This window comes from Lactuca sativa, chromosome 3 (assembly GCF_002870075.4).
Source record: "Lactuca sativa cultivar Salinas chromosome 3, Lsat_Salinas_v11, whole genome shotgun sequence".
Classification (NCBI taxonomy): Eukaryota; Viridiplantae; Streptophyta; class Magnoliopsida; order Asterales; family Asteraceae; genus Lactuca; species Lactuca sativa.
In genome coordinates this window covers 194,496,652-194,524,337 of record NC_056625.2, presented here as the reverse complement: position 1 = coordinate 194,524,337, position 27,686 = coordinate 194,496,652, and the positions used below count along the sequence as shown (strand labels likewise).

The 27,686-nt window shown below is 38.7% G+C and overlaps 1 long non-coding RNA gene across 1 annotated transcript; it reads right to left on the bottom strand.

Annotated features, from left to right (window-relative positions):
- Nucleotides 1–20,472: 20,472 nt before the first annotated feature.
- On the bottom strand, nucleotides 20,473–21,425 carry LOC122195484 (uncharacterized). Its single transcript, XR_006185728.2, has 2 exons — nucleotides 21,077–21,425; nucleotides 20,473–20,767 (listed from the first exon to the last, which is right to left on the bottom strand). It is a non-coding gene; the product is annotated as an uncharacterized LOC122195484 (long non-coding RNA).
- Nucleotides 21,426–27,686: the final 6,261 nt, after the last annotated feature.

Sequence of the window (27,686 nt, the reverse complement as noted above, 5' to 3'; positions counted from 1 at the left end):
CACTATCTAATTCTATTAAGTTCCTATTTGTAGATTCTTAATACATTATTTGATAAGATTACATTTTGATGTTACTTGATAAAATAAAAGAAAGGAAGCTTAAAAGGAAGAGTGAGTTGAGTCTGATCACGAAAAAATAGATTTCGATCGCATGGTTTGAAGATCGGATTTTTGAGCTGTTACTTAGAAGACTTAGGATAGATTGCTTAGGAATATTTACATAGTTTTCATTTGTAATTGCGACTGTAAGGACAAGCTTTTCCATGTTTTTATAAATAAAATAAAATTTGATTTTTGTCGTGTGTGTATGTATATATATATATATATATATATATATATATATATGTATATATATATATATATATATATATATATATATATATATATATATCCTTGCAATGATTTTTGTGAAAATTGATGTTTGTATGTTTCTATTGTTAGCAATGTTGAAAATGGATGTGATTCTTAGTTATGTTATTTATGGTAGTGTAAAAAATATACGAATTAGGGAATGATTCTCATCACCCAAGTTTCAATTGGACAGAAACTTGGAATCGTGCGACTTGTGTTGTGTGATGAATGAGAACCTTCATAATTGGGAAATTAAGACTAATTCCTTGTTCACACAAGTATGTGAGTCAAGTGAAGGACTAGGGAATCTAGTACACATTGTTATGCACTAGTAAAGTCAATCACAAAGAATGATGAGACTTTTCGTCATGATTTACTAAAAGGTTTAGTAAATCTTGTTATGTTTACAAGATTAAGTGTAATTCTAAATCGTTGAAAAGGTTTCAATGTATAGCAGAACGAATAAGAAGAATCAATTAGGCAGAAAGATAAAAGTTTCTCCAATCTGAAAAGCAGGGAGAGTACTTAAGTATCGTGTTTTATGATTAGCTTATGATTATGAAACCATGTCACAATTGATCCTCTAAGAACACCTTAGTGCGCTAGTATGGCTTAGAATATGAATCATAAATTGTTGAATGGTTAAATCAAAAGGTGAATCGTACTTCGTTCCAAAATCAAGTCTTAGAGTCGTACTCCAAGATTGTGTATTGGGTGACATGTCGTAAGTTGGTTTATAACACATCATCAAATGTGGAGCAGAAATGTTTCTTACTCCTGCATATTTGAAATTGGTAAGTTGTGATGTCTTGGATAAGACAAAGACCAAATAAGACCAATCGTGTGTTGTGGTTTTGTCTTGATAGAAACCCACACTAACTCTTGAATATTTTTTTGTCAAGGAATGTTTCTTGACAAGAGAATCTTATATGTGAAGAGGATAGTAGGAGTCTAAATGATCTTGAAAAGTTTCAAGAATAAATCAAGAGTAAACCTATTGTTTATCACTAGAACACGACTTGAGGTTTATAACCTATCGTGTTGACATATTCTTGTTTCTATGCCATTCTAGTAAAGTTGACTATGCATGTGAGTTCTAAGAGGTCTCAATCCATTTCATAAAGCAAAGCACCTTGATTGATGAAAGTTAATTAATCTGTATGGATAAGTTGCTTGGCTACTTAGAAGACATGGTAGACCCTTGTGCTGCCAGGCAGCAAGAAATAAAGATTGAACAAGTTCAGTCCATATGAGTTTTGATTTTTCACAAACATTGTCTTGCAATTATGGTTATGAAAAATTCACATGGATAGAAACACATACATCATAAAATCTGAGTGTCATAATGTTTCTCTCCTTCATGAAAATGATTATGAGGAAATGCTTTCACTAGGAAGATTTTAAGGAGATAGCGATTGTGAAAATTGCATTCTCAAATCCGATCATGATTACGACATCCCTCTTCATGGTTAGAATTGTGAGATTTGGCCGTTAGGCTTAACATTTGGAACTTATTGATATAAGTTCTGAAATAGTCTAGACACACATATGATCTTTCTAATAAAAGGTGTATGAGCTTAGATAAAGTCCTATCGAAGCATCACGTATAAGAAAATTGAACTTTGGTAATGAAAGTCAATAAGTATTGATTTCTAGAAGTCCAACTGATTTCTGAATACATATCAAAGCTAGTGGGAGCATAAGTGTTATGCTGGTAAGGAAATAATTATCATGTTAGTGGGAGCATGATTATTATGTATTGCAAGTTAGCAATATTAGTTATAGAAAATAAAGTTTCATTTTACAAAGTTGCAGAGGTTGAAAAGTTGTTTTGATATAATTAAGGGAGAGAAATTTATACTTCATTTCTGTTCTAAAAGCTTAGATCGAGAAATTTTAATCAAAATTTAGTCAAATGACATATATGAATAATATATTGAAAAGATTCAACATAAGGGAATTATATATATATATATATATATATATATATATATATATATATATATATATATATATATATATATATATATATATATATATATGGCAATATTATAGAAAGAGACTAGGAAAGTATCATGTCTTTATATAAGACATTATGTATCGTATCCCATACGCTTCGGGTATAGGATCAATTACATATGCTGTAATATTCGACAGTTCTGATTTTCCAAATGCCTAGGGCATTTTCAGGGAAAAAGGGACCAGAACCAGATATGACTAAAATAATTAAACAACTATCAAGGACAATCTAAGGTTCACCAAGGATTGGTCACTTGTGGTCTGTTGGAAGTAAAGTATTGAATGGAACATATTGGAATTATTATAAATAGATAGAATTCTATTAAGAATGAGTTGTCTTATGGAAAATATGGAAATGTTTTCATAATGGGGGTTGGATAATATGAATCTATGTAGATTAGAAACTTTTATGCAAGAAGGATATTCAAAGGTATGTACTTTGAATTTGAGACTTCACTTTCATGGATTTGTCTTGTAACTATCTCCAATGGAGCACTTTGTAATATCATTGGCAGAGTCTTTGTGACTTTAGTGCCATTAAGTTACAAATGGATCATTGCATAAAATGTTAGAATCTAACATATTCTAATAGTGGCAAGAATTGGTATTTTTACACTTATGATAAAGATTAGGAATTGTGAAATGAGCATCATTGGGAATGTGTTCAATTAATCTATTTCACAAAGTAAGGACCATAGGTAAACATAGTGTACATACTTGGAGCATGGGATGACTATTGTTTCAATTCAAGTATTAAGTTGATTATCCGAAACATTATACAATGAATAGTGTGCAATCGATATGGTGATTAAATAAAAGGTGTTTTATTTATACTCACAAGTTTTGAGGCCATATTGGATTTGATTATTCTTGTGTTTCACTTCGCATGTTTTGACTTCCTGAATAATAAGATTATTCAAACATCCACAGTCGATCATACGTTGGAAGTAGGTATGAGGCAAAATTGTCATGAATTGGCTTGTAGATTGTCTAGAGTGTCTAGACATAGCTAAAGTTTGCTGCAACGTTCATGAGTGCTCCTGAAATAAGATTTGTGTATTGGATTAAACCCATGCTCACGTGAATCGCTTCATGGATTTTATCACGAGTGATTATGAGATGATAATATCTTATATTCTTGAAACCAATAGATATAAGTTGCAGTTTGCAAGTCAGTTGCACATTGATAATACGTTAACGCACTAGTAAATTGGTGTTATAAAACGTATTTTTGTGTGTAATTTAATGAGTGAATAGAGCAAGCATACGAGTCGAAATTTATCCGTTCCTTTTATCCATTGTGGGATAAAAGTGATATCTATAGGTCCCTCGATGATTTAGTGATGACACCCTAAGCGCTTGGCCAAGCCTGGACTAAGTTGATGTGTTCAATTATAGTCTGTTGTCATTCGTCATAAATCGGAAATCGGGAAACAACACATGAATAGAGAGAATGGTTATAATCCATATCTCAGTTCATACGATATCTAGAATGGAGGAATATATGATCCCTTATCTAAAGGACGTGTTGCAGATAAGATCAGAGTTCAACCGCAGCTTTTGAAAGCTATGATTGCTAATCAGGTTCTAAAGTCGTAATTGTAAAAGATATTTATTAGACTTATACAAGTGGGAGACTGTTGGATTATGTGTCTAAGCCCATAACTATTTTGGTATGTACTTGACCCGATTATGAGCATGGTCCTTTTGGGTTTCCTTCACTCATGCAACTTGATAGGATGAGAAGAGGAGAGAGAGTAGAATCTATTATATCAATAATAAATTCATACTCAAAATGTTTTATTAATATATTACAAGATTAATATATTATTCGGAAATCATATTTAATTAGTATTAATCAGAAATTAATTTGGTGGTCAAAAGAGACTGATTAAATAAAGGGGACTATTTTTGTAATTATTTGATAGTTGCAATTGGGCTGATGGATTACCTTGGAATAAGGTTGGACGAGTTCTATGGGAAGCCCATAAGGAATTCGTCCAAGGGCTATTCTAAAGGGGTCCATGGGCTGCTTAATACCTAAGCAGTCACATTAGGGTTTCCACCTAAAGCCCTTGCATCCACAAGTATAAATAGACCCCATTACAAGGGATTTTTGTCCAAGGCTTTAAGAAACCCTAGAATGGTCAAAATCCCCCTCTCTCCTACATCATCCTTTGCATAGAATGTTTGTGACTCCATTAGAGGTGCAACACTTAGGGCACTCCATAATATTCCAAACCCTTATTTTCATATGAATTTTGTTCTTGGAAATGTTAGATTAGGGTTTATGCTTTGGAAGATTGTTTGCATGTATATGTAACAGCCCGGAATCTCAGGTATTATTAAAATTATGTTTTTGGGGTGATTTAAGAGGGGACTCGGCGAGTTGGAGCCTAGACTCGCCGAGTAGGATCGCAGACTTGGTCGCGGGATCGCGACGGGACTCGACGAGTCCAGGTATGGACTCGGCGAGTCGACGCTGTTCAGCAGAAACCCTAACCGTTCAGTTTGAATCGTATATAACGCCTCTTAGGCCGTCATTTTCAGTCTTTTGGTCGATTGAGAAGAACCCTAATCGCTGTGGACGTCTAGAGCAGGAGAGAAAGCTTTTGGAACTTGGAAGAATTGGTTAGACAAGAAGAAGAAGAAATTGGTCAAAGGAATATCAAGGAGGATCGAGTCCTGAGGTTTGGGGGACACAGAGAGAACGTTCTCAGGTAATACTCGGATCAATTATGTTAGTTAATGTGCCTATGAACCTAGGGTTTATGAAAAACCCATTTAGTGATTAGATGGGTTATTATGTTATTACCCAGATGTTATACCCACAGTAAAGAGATGTTTAGACGTCCAGAGGGTCCCATGGTTGTATATCTTGGGACCATACGTAATTCAGGAAGCAGTTACTCGTCTGCATGGCATGGACTCGCCGAGTTGTTCTTCAGACTCGGCGAGTAGCTTGAAGATTTACTGGGACTCGCCGAGTTGTTCTTCAGACTCGGCGAGTGGAGTCGGGGTGGCCCCGCGATTCTTCCAGGAGTAACTCGTCGGGTCGATGAGGGTACTCGACGAGTAGATAAGGAATCTCAGAAAGTTGGAAGACGTCTAGACTCGCCGAGTCGCCATGGTACTCGCCGAGTCCGGTTGAGCTGACCGTTGACCGTTGACCAGAGTTGACCTAAGTCTGACTTCTTAGGGATAGTCACACTTAGAAGAGATAAGTATTAATGAGTTACGTAATGTTATAGGGAGGTTGTAGCTCGTCGGTTGTGCACGAGTCATTTCAGGAGTTGCTAGCTTTCAGCATATACGAGGTGAGTCTTCTCACTATACTGTACCCGGAAGGGTTTGACTGTGTGACCGGAAGGTCGAATATGTTATGTGATATGTATGCTATATGTGGTAAGTTAATTGTTATATGTGCTATGTATGATATGTGGGCTGGAAGGCAATATGTTATGGGCCGGAAGGCGATTATGTTATGGGCCGGAAGGCGTTGTATTGAGGACCGGAAGGTCAGGGCCTGGAAAGGCGTATGTGTGTAAGTGTATATTGGGGAACTCACTAAGCATTTATGCTTACAGTTGTTGTGTATGTATTTCAGGTACTAGCGAGGACCGTGGGAAGGCGCCGGCATGATCGATACACACTGAAGATTGTTTTATGATCTTGGGAGTTTGAATAATTGTATTGACCGAATAATTAAACTATTTATGCCTTGTTTTTAATGGAAACAATTATGTTTTAAAAATGAAAAAAAAATTGTTTGAAAAATTTGAGTTGTTACAATTGGTATCAAAGCCTTGGTTTGAGGGATTCGGGTGCACCTTAGGGGGGTATCTGAACTCAAACCGAGGATTTGAGGAAGCTTTTCAAATAAAGGCATAACTTTTGTAAATGGTTTTGTGGTAAGCAAGAAAGAAGCAGTGTGTACGATCAGTCAACGCCCGAACGGTAAAGATCCCCAAAATACCTTACAATATTATATGATATGAATTGTTATGCATGCTAGAAGACTAGGTATTCATGATAGGACTAGAGTGGCCTGATTTGTGATGCCTTAGTCTAGGGAAGTTGCCTATATGAGATGCTTTGCTAGTATGCGGGTAGATAGAGCGTATCAGAAGTAGAGTACTCACTATCTGGAGTTTGGGGAGGAGGACTTGGGATGAACATTGATGCGGTGTGGTCGGTAGTATTGGGCCCGTACTACCGAGGACACCGGGTCAGTGGGAGGCCCAAGTAAGAATCCCTGGATATCTGGGACTGAGTAGGGTTGCGTGACGAGTATGATTATACTCGGTAGAATCTCTGATAGTTTTATGTTGTATTTCAGAGATATCATGGTTAGACCGCGGCACGGGGCAAGTACGAGCGGTGTGAGTGACGAGGATATTCGTCAGATGATCCACGAGGAGGTGGCGGCGGCGATCCGGGCTGAGATCCCGGAGATGTTTGGGTCTATCAAGACCACCCTGATGGAGACGTTCGACGAGCGGTACGCCGCATTGACTGAGGCTGCAACCGCTGCAGCTACCGCAGCTGTGGCCGCTGCTAGGCCACAGGGGGGTGATTCATTGTTGTTCCGAGAGTTCAGCAACACGAAGCCACCAGAGTTCGATGGGACGCAGGATCCGATTGCTGCGATGAGGTGGATCGCAGATATAGAGGGGTGCTTCTACACTTGTTCATGCCCGGAGCACCTGAGGGTACGGTTCGCTTTGAACCAGCTCCGTCTGGGAGCCAAGGACTGGTGGAAGTTCGTGACGGCGAACTTCACTTTAGCAGAGACTGCGGCAGTGACATGGGAGGGGTTCACTACCATGTTCAGGGATGAGTACGTTCCCCCGGTGGAGCGGGAACGATTGGTTCAGGAGTTCTTAACCCTCAAGCAGGGTACTGATTCGGTGGCGGCGATCACGCGGAAGTTCCATGAGAGGGCGATGTTTTGCCCCGAGCTAGTGGCCACAGAGCAGGCTCGGATGAGCCGGTACTTAGGTGTTCTGAGGAGGGAGATCCGGGAGTTTGTGTCAAACTCCACTTACCATACTTTTACTGAGCTTCAGGCGAATGCCAGGAAGCGTGAGATCGAGTTAGAGACTCAGGCCAGGGAGGAGGCCGAGTCTCAGCAGGCAGACCGGCGACCGGCTCAGTCTCAGCCGGCAGCCAAGCGGATCAAGTCCGCCGATTCGAGGACGGGAGGTTCGAAGAACCGCACTTGCGTAAAGTGCGGTAAGGGTCACGATGGGGCGTGTCGAGCCGGTGCTTGCTACAAGTGTGGCAAGGAGGGACACATTGCTAGGGAGTGTCCCAAGGGATTTACGGTTTGCTTTCATTGCAACCAGACCGGCCATCGGAAGCCTGAGTGCCCTCAGCTTCGTCAGGGATCTGCACCTGTTGCCAGGACTACTGAGACTCGACCGGTGAAGGTCGAGGCCCCGAGGGCTCGTGGGAGAGCCTTTCAGCTGACTGCGGAGGAGGTCCGCGCTGCGCCCGATGTTGTGGCAGGTATGTTGTAATTCATGTATTTATTTTAATGTCAAGATGTTATGCTTATGTTATTATATGCGTAGGTACTTTCCTTGTGAACTCTGTGCCTGCCTTAGTGTTATTTGACTCGGGTGCGAGTAGGTCCTTTGTGTCCTTAGCCTTTAGTCAGCATATCGGCGTTAGTCGTGAGTCGTTGAGTCGACCTTTGAGAGTTTCTATAGCTGACGAGAAGGTGATTTGTGCTACGGAGGTTCTTCGGGGATGTGTACTAGAGATTTTCGGGATTGGATTCCCAATTGATCTGATTCCTATCGTGATGGGGGATGTCTGTGTCATCGTGGGCATGGACTGGCTGAGCCGGTTCGGCGCTGTCATCGACTGTGAGCGTCAGTTGGTGACTATACGAGACCCTAGAGGGGGAGTTCTTTCGGTGTACGGCGAGGGTACCCGTTCGGGATCAGCTTTTTGTTCGGCCGCTAGGGCGAGGCAGTGTCTACGGCAGGGCTGTAAAGGTTTTGTGGCGTATGTGATGGATACGCGGGAGGTTTCCGAGAAACCGAAGTCAGTTGAGGAAGTTCCGGTGGTGCGCGAATTTTCAGATGTCTTTCCCGAGGAGTTGCCGGGAGTACCGCCTGTGAGGCAAGTAGAGTTTAGTATTGATCTGGTTCCGGGGGCAACACCTATTGCTAAAGTGCCCTATCGTCTTGCACCTCCAGAGATGCAAGAGTTGTCCTCGCAACTCCAGGAGTTGCTGGGGAAGGGATTCATTCGGCCGAGCAGCTCGCCATGGGGAGCACCTATTCTGTTCGTCAAAAAGAAGGATGGTTCACACCGGATGTGCATTGATTACCGGGAGTTGAACAAGCTAACGGTCAAGAACCGTTACCCGTTGCCGAGGATCGATGATTTATTCGATCAGTTGCAGGGAGCATCTTGGTTTTCCAAGATCGATCTGAGGTCAGGTTACCATCAGGTGAGAGTACGGGATGAAGACGTCCAGAAGACAGCGTTTAGGACGCGATATGGGCATTATGAGTTTGTGGTGATGCCTTTTGGACTCACCAATGCCCCGGCTGTGTTCATGGATCTCATGAACAGGGTATGCAGGCCGATGTTGGATCGGTCGGTGATCGTATTTATCGACGACATTCTGGTGTATTCGAGATCGAGAGAGCAGCATGAGGAGCATTTGAGGGAGGTCCTTGAGGTATTGAGGTCGGAGAAACTTTATGCAAAGTTCTCCAAATGTGAATTCTGGTTGCGGGAGGTCCAGTTTCTAGGACATGTGGTTAATCAGAAAGGGATATTGGTCGATCCGGCCAAGGTTGAGGCGGTGATGAGTTGGGAGGTGCCGAAGTCACCCTCTGAGATCAGAAGTTTCCTTGGGTTGGCAGGGTATTATCGGAGATTTATCAAGGATTTCTCCAAGATCGCTGTGCCACTCACCAGATTGACCCGGAAGGGTGTTACGTTCTCATGGGGGCCCGAGCAGCAGACCTCCTTTGAGACACTTCGCCAAAGATTGTGCGAAGCCCCGATATTAGCTCTTCCAGAAGGGATGGAAGATTTCGTGGTATATTGTGACGCATCGATTTCGGGATTGGGTGCAGTGTTGATGCAGAGGGGTCATGTGATAGCTTATGCGTCGAGGCAGCTGAAGCCTCATGAGGCGAGATATCCCACGCATGATTTAGAGTTGGGGGGCAGTAGTGTTCGCTCTCAAGATTTGGCGTCACTACTTGTATGGGGTTCGATGTACGATATACACGGACCATAAGAGTTTGAAGTATTTGATGGATCAACCCAACCTAAATATGCGTCAGAGGAGGTGGTTGGATGTGGTCAAGGATTATGATTGTGAGATCCTGTACCACCCAGGCAAGGCTAATGTGGTAGCCGATGCATTGAGCCGCAGGGCGGAGAGCACTCCATTGCGAGATGTGTGCTTGAGACTGACCGTGATGACTCCTGTATTGGATGATATTCGTAGGGCACAGGCTGAGGCTGTGCGACCAGAAATGCAGAAGAAAGAGCGGGTTGTGGGGTTAATCTCAGAGTTTGTCAAGGATAGTCGAGGCCTTATGACGTTTCAGGGTCGGATTTGGGTGCCGTTCGTGGGCGGTACGCGTATTACGTTGATGGAAGAGGCTCATAAATCGAAATTCTCGATCCATCCCGGTGCTACAAAGATGTATTTGGATTTAAGGAAGGAATATTGGTGGCCCTGTATGAAGAGGGACGTGGCATGGTTCGTTGAGAGGTGCTTGACCTGCCGTAGGGTTAAAGCTGAGCACCAGAGACCGCATGGCAAGTTACAGCCATTGGAGATCCCCGAGTGGAAGTGGGAACAGATCACTATGGATTTTATCACCAAATTGCCAAGGACTGCTAGGGGAGTGGACGCAATTTGGGTGATTGTGGATAGGTTGACGAAGAGTGCACATTTCCTTGCCATCAGTGAGAGTTCTTCAGCGGAAAAGTTAGCGGAGATATACGTGAAAGAGGTGGTATCTCGGCACGGAGTGCCGATCTCGATTGTGTCAGACCGCGATGTGCGCTTCACTTCCAGGTTCTGGAAGAAATTCCATGAGGAGCTGGGTACTAAGTTGCATTTTAGTACCGCATACCATCCCCAGACAGACGGTCAGAGCGAGCGGACAATTCAGACACTGGAGGACATGCTCCGAGCGTGTGTGTTAGACTTCGGGGGTAGTTGGGATGCGTATTTACCATTGGCGGAGTTTTCCTACAACAACAGCCATCATTCGAGCATTGGTATGCCGCCTTTCGAGCTGTTGTATGGTAGGAGGTGTCGGACTCCCATTTGCTGGGAAGAGGTGGGACAGAGAGTGATGGGCAGCACGGAGATCATACTCCAGACGACAGAGCAGATTCAACAAGTGAGACAAAGATTATTGACTGCCCAGAGCCGACAGAAGAGTTATGCAGACAGGCGCCGATCCGAGCTTGAATTTCAAGTCGGCGACTTCGTTCTCCTGAAGGTCTCTCCTTGGAAAGGAGTGATTCGATTCAGGAAGAGGGGCAAATTGGGGCCCCGGTATATTGGGCCATTTCGTGTGGTTGCAAGGGTAGGCCGGGTAGCCTATCGGTTGGAGTTGCCAGCGGAGTTGGGTCAGATCCATGACACTTTTCATGTATCGCAGTTGAGGAAGTGCATAGCCGATGAGTCGGCAGTGGTTCCATTGGAGGATATTCAGGTGGATGCGAGCCTGAATTACGCGGAGAGACCAGTGGCGATCAGGGATCGGAAGATCAAGGTTCTGAGGAACAAGGAAGTACCTCTGGTGTTGGTTCAATGGCAACACCGTAAGGGATCAGAAATGACTTGGGAACCGGAGCGCGAAATGCGGGAGCAGCATCCGGAACTATTTGCAGAGTGAGACTTCGAGGGCGAAGTCTAATCCAAGTGGGGGAGAGTTGTAACAGCCCGGAATCTCAGGTATTATTAAAATTATGTTTTTGGGGTGATTTAAGAGGGGACTCGGCGAGTTGGAGCCTAGACTCGCCGAGTAGGATCGCAGACTTGGTCGCGGGATCGCGACGGGACTCGACGAGTCCAGGTATGGACTCGGCGAGTCGACGCTGTTCAGCAGAAACCCTAACCGTTCAGTTTGAATCGTATATAACGCCTCTTAGGCCGTCATTTTCAGTCTTTTGGTCGATTGAGAAGAACCCTAATCGCTGTGGACGTCTAGAGCAGGAGAGAAAGCTTTTGGAACTTGGAAGAATTGGTTAGACAAGAAGAAGAAGAAATTGGTCAAAGGAATATCAAGGAGGATCGAGTCCTGAGGTTTGGGGGACACAGAGAGAACGTTCTCAGGTAATACTCGGATCAATTATGTTAGTTAATGTGCCTATGAACCTAGGGTTTATGAAAAACCCATTTAGTGATTAGATGGGTTATTATGTTATTACCCAGATGTTATACCCACAGTAAAGAGATGTTTAGACGTCCAGAGGGTCCCATGGTTGTATATCTTGGGACCATACGTAATTCAGGAAGCAGTTACTCGTCTGCATGGCATGGACTCGCCGAGTTGTTCTTCAGACTCGGCGAGTAGCTTGAAGATTTACTGGGACTCGCCGAGTTGTTCTTCAGACTCGGCGAGTGGAGTCGGGGTGGCCCCGCGATTCTTCCAGGAGTAACTCGTCGGGTCGATGAGGGTACTCGACGAGTAGATAAGGAATCTCAGAAAGTTGGAAGACGTCTAGACTCGCCGAGTCGCCATGGTACTCGCCGAGTCCGGTTGAGCTGACCGTTGACCGTTGACCAGAGTTGACCTAAGTCTGACTTCTTAGGGATAGTCACACTTAGAAGAGATAAGTATTAATGAGTTACGTAATGTTATAGGGAGGTTGTAGCTCGTCGGTTGTGCACGAGTCATTTCAGGAGTTGCTAGCTTTCAGCATATACGAGGTGAGTCTTCTCACTATACTGTACCCGGAAGGGTTTGACTGTGTGACCGGAAGGTCGAATATGTTATGTGATATGTATGCTATATGTGGTAAGTTAATTGTTATATGTGCTATGTATGATATGTGGGCCGGAAGGCAATATGTTATGGGCCGGAAGGCGATTATGTTATGGGCCGGAAGGCGTTGTATTGAGGACCGGAAGGTCAGGGCCTGGAAAGGCGTATGTGTGTAAGTGTATATTGGGGAACTCACTAAGCATTTATGCTTACAGTTGTTGTGTATGTATTTCAGGTACTAGCGAGGACCGTGGGAAGGCGCCGGCATGATCGATACACACTGAAGATTGTTTTATGATCTTGGGAGTTTGAATAATTGTATTGACCGAATAATTAAACTATTTATGCCTTGTTTTTAATGGAAACAATTATGTTTTAAAAATGAAAAAAAAAATTTGTTTGAAAAATTTGAGTTGTTACAGTATAACTTGAGGAAAACCTAGATCTAAAGAATTAGGGTTGCATGTACACCATATGAATGATGTTCTGCTCAAAACCCATCATTTACGAGGTTGGAGATTCCTCATAGGCACCACTTCTAGACCATATTCTGTAGGATCCTACTAATAGGGTGATTTCGTTGTTGGTTCCATGGGTAGCCCGACATGATAACAATATACATCGTAGATAGTTGGATCTGATATAATTGAGGAGGGATGTGAGGATGTTGACCGGCAGGATGCATGAGTTAGATTAGAGTAGGGATGTGGATAAGATGAGGATCCTGCATGTATACAACCATTTAGAGGAGTGTCATTCTCTACTTGAATTTCAACTGATTAAGATCGAGGGTTTAGAGCAGCATGTGGGAGAATTAGAGCATATGGTGATAGTGTCAGAGATTGATGCAGTTACTATGGAGGTGACGATCAGTACCTATAGCACCAGATGGCACAGTTAGTAGCATTGATAATAGTTTATCTTGGTATATGGTAGATAGTTTAAGCTAGGAAAGTTGGGAACTATAATTTTAGGTTTTAAGGAGGGAAAAGTTAGCAGATTATAGGATGCAACCATGTCTTTTCTATGTAACATATAAACTTTTCTTGTTCAAACCACCCTTCTTTGTAAACATTTAGGGAAATTTTGATGTAAAATGTAACCAAAATCAATGAAAATTATTTAAAATATATGTATTTCACAAATGACCCTATTGAATTGTGAAATTTGGTGTATACTTGGTTTATTATCTTGTTATAGTCAACTCTTTAACTAATTCTCAAACTAATCTTGACTAATTATAAAGAATACAATAACTAACATATACCTTGAATGTAGAATCATGCCACATATAAGAAGAAACCCAACACCGCTAGACCCTAACACTGAACCCAAGAACTGAGCTGCGATTGAGGCCTTAGTAGCCCAACGTGTCGACAATGCAATCATAAACCTAGAAACCAATAGGAACACGTGTTCGAGAGGTAATGGTGGGGAAAGTTCTCATGGAGAAAATCGAGGTCCATCTAGAGTTTTTTCATATAAGGATTTTATGAATTGTAAACCAAAATCCTTCCATGGAAAATGAAGGTGTAGTCGGTTTAAATAGGTGGATAGAGAAAAGGGAATCAATATTTGAGATAAGCTTTTGTGAGGAGGATTGCATGGTAAAATTTGTCACTTGTACCATGGAAGATGCAACCATGAGCTGGTGGACTAATTACACAAAGACTACGGGTGTTAGTGTTGGAAACTTCATGGCTTAGACCAAGATGAAGCAGCTCATGTTTGAAGAATATTTCTCCCATGAAGAAGTACAGAAGCTAGAACAGGAGTTATGGGAGATGGTGATGAAGGAAGTTGACATTGGTACTTATACAAATCTTTTTAATGATCTCTCCACCTTATGTTCTGGAATGGTCACTCCGAAATATAAAAAGGTGGAAAGATACATTTGGGGTTTGCCTCAACCCATTCAAGGTTTAGTTGCCGCCTCAAAGCCAAGCACGTACGACATTGCTAACATACTTTACTTTAGCCTAACAAATCAAGAGATTTATCGCAACACAATGGCTCGGAAGGAAGATCTCCCAAGGGTGGAGGATAAAAAGATAGTTTGGAAAGGACTAGAAAAGAAGGGCTAAGAAACATGAAGCGATTCAGGCTTATGCGGTTACAACAACCCCACAGTGACTTCCACATGAGGTAGTCCAAAATGTAATCGGTGTGGGTATCAGGATACTGGAGCTTGTTGGATTTGTACCGATTGTGGAATAATAGGTCATCTTGCCAATAGATGTATGACTCCAACAAACTAAGGAACCGCAACAACATCAAAAGGTCGAGCATGTTTTAATTGCAACGAGGATGGGCATATCAAGAATAATTGTCCAAAGTCGAGGGGACATGGACTAATTACACAAATACTATGGGTATTAGTGTTGCAAACTTCATGTCTTGGACCAAGATGAAGCAGCTCATTTTTGAAGAATATTTCCCCCGTGAAGAAGTCCAGAAGCTAGAACAGGAGTTATGGGAGTTGGTGATGAAGGAAGTTGACATTGGTACTTATACAAACCTTTTTAATGATCTCTCCACCTTATGTTCTAGAATGGTCACTTTGGAATATATGAAGGTGGAAAGATACATTTGGGGTCTGCCTCAACCCATTCAAGGTTTAGTTGCCGCCTCAAAGCCAAGCACGTACGATAGTGCTAGCAGACTTTACTTTAGCCTAACAAATCAAGAGATTTGTCACAACACAATGGTTTAGAAGGAAGATCTCCCAAGGGTAGAGGATAAAAAGAGAGTTTGTAAAGGAATAGAAAAGAAGGGCTAAGAAACATGCAGCGATTCAGGCTTATGCGGTTACAACAACCCCACAGGGACTTCCATAGGAGGTAGTCCAAAATGTAATCAGTGTCGGTATCAGCATACCGGAGCTTGTTGGATTTGTACCGATTGTGGAATAAAAGGTCATCTTTCCAATAGATGTATAACTCCAACAAACTAAGGAACCGCAACAACATCAAAAGGTAGAGCATGTTTTAATTGCAACAAGGTTGGGCATATCAGGAAGAATTGTCCAAAGTCGAGGGGACATGGAAAAAATACTAGAAGACAAGCATTTTTTATAAGAGCCAAGGAGGCCGTCCAAGAACCTACGGTAGTACCGGGTATGTTTTTAATCAATGATTTATATGCAAATGTGTTTTTCGATACCGGTTCCAATAAAAGCTATATTACTCCCGAGTTTAGGAAGTTGCTAAATCATCCATCTCGTAAACTTAGGGAATCATATAGGGTAGAAATGGCTAATGGTCAAATAGGTAGTACGTAGGAAGTACATAAAGATTGTACTTTAACATTAAGCAACCATGCTTTTCTCGACAATCCCATACCTATGGTCATTGGAAGTTTTAATTGTTGGATTAGATGTGTAAGCCCATAACTATTATTGGTATGTACTTGACCCGAGAGTAGCATTGTCCATTTAGGTTGCATATCATCAGGACAATTTGTTAGGATTGACTTTTGAGAGAAGATGTTATATATGATTTATTAATATATTATAAGTTATAATATATTAATATGAAATCATATGAGTTAATTAGTATTGATCAAGAATTAATTTGGTGATCAAAAGAGACTAATTAAATCTATGGGGGCTAATTATGTTAATTAGTTATATTTATATGTGTTGGGCTTATGATCCATGTTGGACAAAGTTTATGTATGGATACATAAAGAGTTGGGCTACATGAACCATGGATCATAAAACCCATGGGTATGGATTTGGGTTATACCCATGACTCTTGAAATACCACACATATAAATACATGCATCATGACCTAAAAACACCACTTGTTGTTACACATGATGTTCTTGGAGTTCATGGGTGTTTTTGGGTGCATGAAGATTCTCTCTCAAGTTCATCCTTTGTCCATGGTGTGTTGTGATTGCACTTGAGGCTTCCACACTATTGGGGCTAAGCTCTTAAGGCTAGATACATCAAGATTTCAAGCTCCACCATAAAGTATGTTATCCTAAATAGATTCTTGTGTAGTATATGATATTTGTATGCTAGTATAGGGTAATACCTTGGAAACTTCATATTTGCATGTATAATAGAGAAAACATAGATCCAAATGTGCACCATAGGATGTTGTAGTATACTAAAACCCAACAATAATATCATCATTGGCATGGATTGGTTATCCCCTAATCATGTAAAATTATTATTCTTTGAGAAACCATTGCATTTACCCTTATTGAGTGGGGAATTCTTAATCGTCTACGGAGATAAAACTAGTAAAGAACTTAAGATAATTTCCTACATGACACCCATAAAATACTTACACAAAAAAGTATTATGCCTTTCTATACCACATTGTCGATAAGAAAGATAGTAAGAGAAGGATCGAGGAGGTACCTCAGGTTTGCGATTACACTTAAGTATTCCCTGAAGATCTATCTGGATTACCCAAAACATGTTAATTCGAGTTTCAGATTGATCTAATTCCAGGAGATGCCCCAGTAGAAAAGTCTCATATACATTGGCACTGTCAGAGATACAAGACCTCTCCAGCCATCTAATGGAACTTCTATACATTGGCACTGTTAGAGATACAAGAGCTCTGCAGCCATTTAAAGGAACTTCTTGACAAGGGTTTTATCAGACCAAGCTTTTCGCCTTGCGGATCACACATCCTATTTGTCAAGAGAAGATGGATCGTTCCAAATGTGCATCGAATATAGGTAATTAAATAAGTTAATCATTAAGAATCAAAATCCACTTCCCCGAATGGATGATCTGTTCGGCCAACTAAAAGGATCCAGATATTTCTCAAATATTGAATTGAGATTTGGATATCATCAACTTTGAGTAATGGAAGAAGACTGCATTTAGAACCTGATACGGTAATTACAAGTTCTTGTTCATGCCTTTTGGACTGACCAATTCCCCAACAAATGTTATGGATCTCATGAACCTAGTATACAAGACATAATTGGATAAATTCGTGATAGTATTCATTGACGATATTTTGATCTATTCACGAACCAAGGAAGAGCATGGGCAACATCTTTGAGTGATCCTAGAGCTGATAAGGAGAGAAAAGTTGTTTGCAAAAATTATTCAAGTGCAAATTTTGGATTAGAGAATAACACTTTCTAGGGCACGTAGTAACTAGTAAAGGAATTCAAATTGATCCTTCCAAGTTTGAAGCTATGAAGAATTGGTAAGCACCCGAGACACTAACCGAGGTTTGTTAATTCTTAGGCTTAGCAGGCTATTATCAGAGATTCATAGAGAATTTCTATCGAATATCTAAACTCCTCATAACACTAACTGAAAAGGAAACAAAATTTGTTTGGTGAGACAAACAAGAAGCATCTTTCCAAAAGTTGAAGGAAATGTTGTGCAGTGCACCAATACTACCCCTTCTAAAGGGTACTGATGATTTCATTATATATTACGGCGCCTCGCATTAGGGATTGGGATGTGTATTGATGAAAATGGATAAAGTTATAGTATACATTTCACATTAAATCAAGGTGCATGAGAACAACTACACCACCCACAACCTAGAGTTGGGGGCTATAGTTTTTGCATTAAAATATGGTGTCATTAGCTTTCCACATTGAAGTGTATAATCTACACGGACCACAAGAGTCTTTAGCACATTTTTGATGAAAAAGAACTCAACATGCGATAATGAAGATGGTTGGAATTTCTTAGTGACTATGAATGTGAGATCCATTATCATCTAGGAAGAGCTAACATCGTAGCCGATGCCTTAAGTAGTAAGGAAAGAGTTAATCCTCATAGAGTCAAAGCACTTTTGATGATTATCTAGTTTGTTCTAATCTCATATATTAAAAATGCTTAGCTCGAGGCCATAGCAGAAGAAAACATCGAGGTAGAAGGCCTTAGAGGAATGGAAAAGAAAATAGAATTTAGGGATGGAGCAAGGTACTTCATGGACCAAATATAGGATCCAAAGTTTGGAGATGTCAAGGGACTAGTCTTAGATGAGGCCCATATAACTAGGTACTCCATCCATCCCATATCAGAAAAGATATATCTATATTTAAAAACTCTTTATTGCTCGCCGAACATGAAGGCTGAAATTGCGACGGTGCCCATAATCACGATTTTTTTGTCCATGCATCCTCACGATGTGAATAAGTAATGGTCACGGCATGAGTTTAACTTTCACAAAGCTGACCGTTGACCTTGTGGAATTCAACCGTTGATTCTGACCGGTTTGACTTTTGGTAAAACATGAATAAAATTATTTACCAATGTTAATTAAACAAATATAATCTCTCTTTTAATATATTAGTCTTATAATATATTAATAAATCATAATCACCTCTTTCTATATTATTCCTCCAGTCATGTTGATTTAGTGAAGGCAATTCAAAAGGACCATGCATAACCGGCTCAAGTACATACCAAATATAGTTATGGACTTAGACACTAATCCAACAAGTAGTGGGTGGTAGAGGTGGGCGGTGGTGGTGGGTGGTGGTTTTTTGGGTAATGGGTGGGATGGTGGTGATGGGTGATGGAGGTGGGTTATGGAGATGGTGGTCGGTGGTGATGGTGGTAGGTGGTGGTGGTCTCGGTGGGTGGTGGGTGAGGGTGGTTGTGGTGGGTGGGTGGGTGGGGGTGGTGGTGGTGGTGATGGGTGGTGGAGGCGAGTGGTGAAGGTAGGTGGTGGTAATAGGTGGTGGTGATTATTGGATGGTGGTGACGAGTGGTGGTTTTTATTGGTGGGGTGGGGTTGGTGGCGGCGGGTGGTGGTGATGATGGGTGGTGGTGATGGGTGGTATTGGTGGGTGGGTGGTAGCGAGTAGTGGTGATAATGATGGGTGGTGATTTTGGTGGATGGTGAGTGGGTGTGGGTGGTGGTGGTAATGGTTGGTGGATGTGGGTGGTGGTGCTTGGGTGGCAGGTGGTGATGGTGGTAGGTAGCGATAGGTGGTCGGTGGTGGTTGGTGGTGGTGGGTAGTGATGGTTAGTCGGTAGTGGTGGGTAGTGATGGGTGGTGGTGGTGGCGGGTGGTTGTGATGGGTGGTAAATAATGGTGGTGGGTGGTGTTGGTTGGGTGATGATGATGGGTGGTGGAGGTGGGCGGTGGCGGCCGGTGATGGTGCTTGGCTGGTGATGGTGTTGGGTGGTGATGGTGTTGGGTGGTGAATGGTGGTTGTGGTGGGTGGTGGCGGGTGGTGGATAGTGATGCATGATGGGTAGTGGGTAACGATGGGTGGTAGGTGGCGGTTAGTGGTGGTGGGTAGTGATGGGTGGTGGTGGCGGGTGATGGTAATGGATGGTGGAGCTGGGTGGTGGTGGCGGGTGGTGGTGGTTAGGTGGTGATGGTGGTAGCGAGTGGTTGTTGTTGGTGGTGGGGGGCGGTGGTGTGGCGGGTGGTGGTTGGTGGTGGTGGCTGGTGGGTGGTGGGTGATGGTTGGTGGTTGGCTGTGGTGGTTAGTGATGGGTGGTGGTTGGCGGTGGTGGTGATGGGTGGTAGGTAGTGATGGTCGGTGGTGTTGGTTGGGTGGTGAGTTATGTTAGTTAGTGAGTTTTTTTTAGTTGTTTGTAATTATTTTTTGATTTATATGAATATTATTTTATAATTTTAATTAAAAAAATTGTGTGGTCAAATTTGTTGTCAAATGTTCTCGCGATAAAAAATGTTCTCGATTGAAAGCTCACTTTTATATATATATATATATATATATATATATATATATATATATATATATATATATATATATATATATATATATATATATATATATATATATATATATATATATATATATACAACCGTTATGATGATTAAATGGTCGATCCATGTCACTAAACCCAAACTTATAACATGAGTCCAATAGTCATTTGAAGGGTAATATAACATTTTCAATTTTAAGAGAGATCAAATCGAAAACCAAATTACTAAAACGTATGAAAGCTTATAACAAACCACAATGACTATTTTTTTAGTTTCTTTATATAGTATCATAAATAAAAAGAAAAAGATATATATTTTGAGTATTTAAAGGTCATTGGAAGCAAAATCCATAAAAAGTTTATATATTTATAAACCATAAAAAAAACTATATAAAATGGGTAAATTGACATTCCTTATTGTTTTTGCAAACGAACAAATAAAATTCAATTTCCATGAATTCAAAATCTTTTGAATTTTAGTTTTGTTACAAATTCACACTCCCTCACTTTTTGTTGTTTTCCCTCCTTTCATTCCCATTATTTATTTCAATTCCAATCCTCATGATTTTGTTTAGAATCCTAAATCCGATTGCTCCTACTTCTCATCGCCTCTACAGAGGAAAAAATTATTTCCTAAATTTTATATGTTGTTTTACCTTTCTCCTTCTAATCTTGTATTGCTTTCTCCCTTTTTTCTCATTCCTTCACTCCATTTCCTCTGATTGGACCGGCTCTACAACAACATCCATATTCAAATATGCAAGTTAGTTTATCAGTAAGTTTTTTCATCAAACACTAAATCGATTTCAGTTGACAAATGAATGACATCCGTTAAACTTGTTGTGAAGTGGATGATTATGAAAACAACTAGGAATAGCAATACACAAATATTAATATTCTCCACACTCAAATTTCAAACTTCAAACTATTGATTATTATATTTGAAGAGATATTCAATTACGGAATTCGCCATCATCATCCAGTAATATTGAAAAGCCCTACAATTTCACTGCCTTACTACTTAACGCAAAGACCAACCCACCAAAGCTGCATCTTCGATTCTCCAATTTTCGACTGGCTTCTTTCCCCCAGAATTGATGTTTCAACAACACCCATGGAGGCAGCGGTGAGGCAGCAAAACAAAAGGAAGGCTCGACGATGTCCAGACCCAACCATATTCGAGGTTTTTCTTCAGTTGTTGGGAAGGAGTTGACCTGAACCATCCATCAGTTCCTACTTGCTTGAACGACAATGCTGATGAACACTATTTTCACACACACACACACACACCCATTCTTGACAGATTCCAGCGACTCTCTCTCTCTCTCTCTCTCACCCTAAACCCTAAAGTCTCTAATGCTAGGATATTTATATAGATAATTTTGGTTGAGTTGAATGCCTTTCGGCTAGAGTCCTTACAGGTCCGAGGGAAGGGAAATGGGGGAAAATGACATGTTCCGAAACTTGTCAATTCTAGTCCCTGGGATTAGTCATAATGATAGAATCTAGCCTAAGTTCAACTTAACTTAACTGAAGTGGTTTATGAAAAAAGCAATTTCCGCCCTAGAGATGCAAGTATACATTTAATTAAAATAATCTAATTAATTTTATTAATTACTAATAATCCTTCTTATTATTATTATTATTATTATTATTATTATTATTTATCCGAATAGATAATTACTCCCATGACCCCTTTTAGCCCTTTTCATCATTTTCTATCGTTTTCTTTTTGTTTTATGAAAGTTGTCAGAGGGTCTCCCTCTCCCAAAAAATAAATAAATAAATAAATAAATAAAGCACAAAATATATTAATAAGCCACTAGTAAATACTTACAGCAACATATTTTCGTTTTATGTAGACATTATATGTCTTTTATACCTAGATATACTTATAGACACGCATAATAATTGTAACCATAACCAAATGCTACTTACACTCACAATATTTATTTTTTAAAGTCATTTCATCATATTGTGACACACATAATAAAAGGCACATAATCATATACTACTAAAAGTAACTTGTTTTCTTGCTTTTACTAAGTCACTAGTAAACACCACCTATGGACACACAAATATTTAATGTGACCATATGTACCACCTTTTAGCTACATTGACTTTCATATGTCTAAAAGGAGACCATGGTATAGAAACATACAAAAATTGTCTCATGTCACCATATACTTATCTATTGTCTCATATAAAAAATGTATCATAATGCTAATCAGTATTCGTAGCTGATGGTGATATCTGGTCACAACGTTCGAGTGTGGCTAATAATTGTCACATTTGGTATAATGAAGTGTGGTTAAAGTTTTGATTATTTGTACAATGGCCACAAAAACTAATTTAAATGTATCTAAAAGCAGTCACTAGATTTTTTAATGACATTTAGCCACACTTTTAATAAAAAGTGTCATAGGCCGTTTTTTGAAAAATGTGACTGTAGGTCATTTTTGTACTAGTGTAAATGCATGTTAATATTTTCTCACCTTATGAGGACTGAAATCACATTATCTGAACCTTCATTTGTTGGTGTTTTAACTAGATTCCATTCTCAGGAAAACTTAGAATCATGTGAACAAATACATGGTTTGGTTATCAAGTTTGGAGTAGGATATAGTGTTGCAATTGTCAACTCCCTTGTTAAAATGGATGACAAGTAGCACATGTCTAGATGAAAAAATGTTTAAAATGATATACAACAGAGACTTACTGACATGGAATACAATTATCGGAATACTACAAAGAAGCTTTTGAGCTTTTTCATCGAACATTATGATAGTAGCTAGTTCACGTAATAGAGACTACAAAGAAGCTTTTGATTTTAGGGATATCTTTTCCACTAAATGCAAGCATATGTCGTAACTTTCTTGATGGTTGTAGTAGAGAAAGAACAAAAATTCAAGCATGTTTATAACAATTAGGTATGTTGAATCTTTATAGTTTTCTTTTTATGTATAATTGGTTGATTGTATTTTCTTTGCATAAAAAGGCATGCATAATACCAATGCATGATAGGTGTTTGATAAAATGTCTGAAAAAGAATAACATGTTAAATGAGCACCTATTACTTAACTTAATAATTGATTGAATCAACCAGATTGTTGTATTTTTATAACTATTTTATCCAGCACAAGAAACAATATAAGGGTAATATAGTCATGTTCATCATTCACCGCGGTCAGTCGGAGAAAAAATCAAGCAACATGATTTCTGTCAGATGTGTACTTAGTCAGAAGTCTAACACAGTCAGCACTAAACTCGATTAGCAATTATTAAATGACCCATTAGTCTTGTCTCCGGATTTTGACCATACTTATAATATATTAACCATTTTGTAGCATTTGTATCCACATTTTTAATACTCTTTGTTAAATATTAAAAGAATAACCTAGAGTTTATGACTAATTTACACAATATCAACTGTACAGCTACACGATTAGGTTCACTTCCTGGTGTGTGTACTAGTTCATTCGTGATAAATTAGTATTTATAAATTCAAATGTTGATAATTTTATAGTATATAAGTCACACATCAAGTTCTTGGCGTTGTTACCAGGGAATGATTGCGTTTATTCCGGATTGTTTATTTGTTGATTGAACTTTGTATATAGTTTAGTTTTAAGTTTTTTAAGTTTATTTTTAAATTGATTACATAGTTTTGATAATCTTGATATATTCTTTAGTATGAGTTGCAGGACATAGAGTTATGTGATCTGTAAAAAAAATTAGAGGAACTAGAAAGATTACTGCAAGAAGAGGATTATTGTGCTGAAAATGAGCTCCAAGTACTCAAAAGTTTGATGGAAGGAGAAATGAAAGATGGAGTTTTGAATACCAAGAAACTCATTGTGATCACCTAGCTATAACGACTTTCTCCCCTATTCCAATAGTCGTGAAGTTTGGGGTGAATGTTTCGTTTCTGAAGAAATTTTTGAAGTGCGACTCTTTTCTTATAAGTGTCCAAGTATTTAAACTTCTTGTTGAAAATTTTTAGATAAATAATTAGAAGCTCATATGGCCAATTTTTTAAATGAAGAGTCAAATTTTACGAATTGAGAGAAGATGAATATTTGATGCAATGGATGGATTGAAAACTCGCATATTAGAAGTTTATTAAGTTGGGTGTCCAACTCAAGACTCCACAAAAGAACGACTTAGATGGAGGCAACCCGACTTTTATAAATGAGTTAGCATTTTGTTTTCGTTTTTAATTTTTAGTTTTGAATAAAATTGCTTTTGATGATTCTTGTTTTTGTGACGAGTAATTTTTCAGCTAATAAATTGATGATGATCAGATCGAATAGTGAGTTGGATGATTATAAGAATAAGAAAAGAGGCATGACACACATATAAGTGTGGGGTAAATATTCGACATGGAGCGACATTTACAGAGAAGTTTTCTATGGTTTCACTATTATATATGGGAAGATAATTATATGAGACACTAGTTGAGATCTTGATCACCTTATGATTGCTTGATTCTGCTCAGCGATTTGCCAGTTCTACTTTCAAGAGTATACGCTGCAAGCCGCAATAATTTGCAACATGACATTTAATTCCATCGCAATTACCCTCTCGACATTATGAAGATTGTGACACACCAATCTATCTACGAGTCGTCACAATTATATATATCACGATCTTACACATTTTAGGATCGTGATACACAATTCTCACTACATGTTGCAAAGAAAATTTTATCATGATTAAGTCCCATCACTTATAGCAATACGTCGCGACATCCATATACTTGCGATGCAAACATGCCCTAGATAGATATATCTTCTAGTTTTAAAAGATCCATTATCCGCTAAATACTTCATTCCCAACAATCCGTTGTAATCAACAAAGATGTTTAGTTCTAGCAACAATCAAGTTCGGCAAGACGATTTAGCTATCGTATCGAGCAATCAACCCACAACAATCGTTCGATCTTGCAACTACTATCCCAAGCGGAGTTTGTTCATTTTCTCCTTAAATTCAATGTGCTTTAATGACTTATATACATACAATAATGGAATTTTATGTAATAAGTTTGGGGGTAAGGGATTGATATAGGATTATGCATGCTTGATGAAATTAGGGTCTAAATTAACAGAATTGATTTGATAAAGTGGCATCGAAGTAGAAATTATTACTTTTATATACGGTGATTTGAAACAAATCCTAAGGTTTTATTTAATTGATACGTTATAGTATCTACGTGGCCATCTAATTTCAGTGAAATCATGAGCTAAAAATTTGAACTTGTGTAGTTGGAGGATTACAATATGTTTTGCATTGCTTACTGAAAAAAACCCTTAAAATTTTATACTAGTCATTAAAAATTAGAATATATCATTAGCAAATAAAGATTTACGTTAAGTTTTCAAGCATATGGTCTAGTTTATGTTATCTATAAGAAAAAAAGTCATGAAAAAAATATGGAAAAAAGTAGTTGAAAAGTACGAAGTTATGAGTCAATAAAAAATTTCAAAGTATGAATTTCTTGAAGAAGCGAATAAATAAGGCTTAAAGCCACTAGTATTTCAAAAGTGTGCAATAGAAAAGCGACGAATACTAGTCATAATTTGCACATCCAAAGTTGTAATTTATATTCTACGTTGCCTTTCTTTTTTGTATTGATTCACTTGGGAACTTAGCTAAAACACCTTGAGCTTAGAGAATTATTAAAGGGTATATTCGACGGGATGCATAAATGAGTAGTGTTCAAACTGAGTATTGAGTATTTATGAGGATTGTGAAACCTCAAATCTTACACATTTATTAGAAGTTAAGCACAGTTATACATATTGATGTTAGTTAAAATTGGTGAGTTTGAATTAGGTTATATTTTTTAATATTGGTAAATAAAGTTTTCATGTTATGATATCGAAAATGAATTGCAATAATAAATCAAAACAATTTTATGTTTGCTTGAGGTTGCAAAGAATAAGTGTGTGGTATTTTGATATGACCTTATTTAATTATATATTTTAGGCTATTATCTTAATATATTTGTACTCAATTGATTTATTTAAAGTTAAATGATACTTAATATGCTTTAAATTAGATAAAATAAAGGTAAACTCGTAGTTGATGAGAAAAAGGAAATGATTGGGAAAAGAATGTAGCTAATAAGGACCTAATTCAAAAACATACTAAAATTTAGAAAACATGTTGTGCTTCCCTCATACATGAACTATGCCCTTTTTTTAAATATGTGTACAAAGAGGAAACCCAAAAGTGGCGATGTGAATTAGGCATTACCAAGATGAGGTTTAGATAAAAGTTATAAATACTTGATTTTTTTATCCCAAAATGATATTCCATCAATTCCAACACATGCCGGAGATATCTTACAAAGAATATTCATCCAAAATCCCTTTTGATTCAATTTCAAGGTTGGAGAATCACTTTAGACTGAAGCTTACAAGATTCAGAAGCTAGGAGTATTAGGACTACAAATCGGTTTTCTTTATGTTTATGTTTAGCTATTATTTTTTGATGTTTTTCTTCTTTTTATTTACTGGTTATGGGGTAATACCCTTTATTTCCTAGACGAACCCTTATGGTTTTATTCATTATTAGGATTTATGAACTTTGATTATTTATTAAGTTTGTTTGATCATAATACCTTATATGTTCAATTTTCTATTTTTATTGCCTATAACTGGGTGATATATAGTCTAGAGGACCAATTTGATTATATTAAGTTGTATCTTATTTAGTTTATGATAATAAATTGTTAGGGTTAGAGATGGACCGAATCCTAGGGTTAGGTGATATAATTGTGAACTTAAATATGTAACTGAGTATGAGATAAACATTATTTTCTTAGATTAATTGTCATAACCAAGGAGATTAATCACCATATCAAGCATTTCATAAGTCAAATATTTAATTGACTATTTAGTTAGCTAATTAAATGATCATTTTGTTAGTTTTGTTAGATGCTTTATAGTATTAGTTAATTTGACCAAGATAACTAGTAATTATAAGAATCAATATTTAACTTTTTAAATCCATTGTACTTCTAAGAGGAAGTACTTTATCTTCTTTGTCTCTAAATCTAATTTCCAGTTCTCTTAAGTTTCATTTTTAAGTTTAATTGAATTTAAAAAAAATTCCCATTTACTTTATTGTTTATCGCTTAATTGGCATTTGATTTATCTGATCTGAATCATCTCGTTCCCCTTGAGTTTGACACCTTCTTACCACTACTATATTGCTACATGATTAGGTTTACTCCATGGTATATGTATTAGTTTAGTCATGATAAATTAGGATTTATAAATTTAAAACATGATAATTTTTATATTATATAAGTCACACATCAATGCACTAGTACTTCTTGTCCAAATAATAAGCATCCATTATCCAATTGTTGTTTTTGACATGATCATCGAGGTCTTCGAAGCCATCATATTTTGTTCTCTGGTAAATTCGTTCATGGTGGTAGTTGGTATTCTTGTATACTTCTTATCAATAGTGAGTTATTTTTTCCTAATACATGAAACTGGTTCACAACTTTGACATTGGTTTGTTGTATGTTATCTTGTGTTGTTGGATGTGACGATTGGATTTGTCATATGGTCATGTTAAATGGGTTTGGTTGCATGTGCACCTGGGTACCTAGTTGTGCCTAAGATTGTTGATATTGT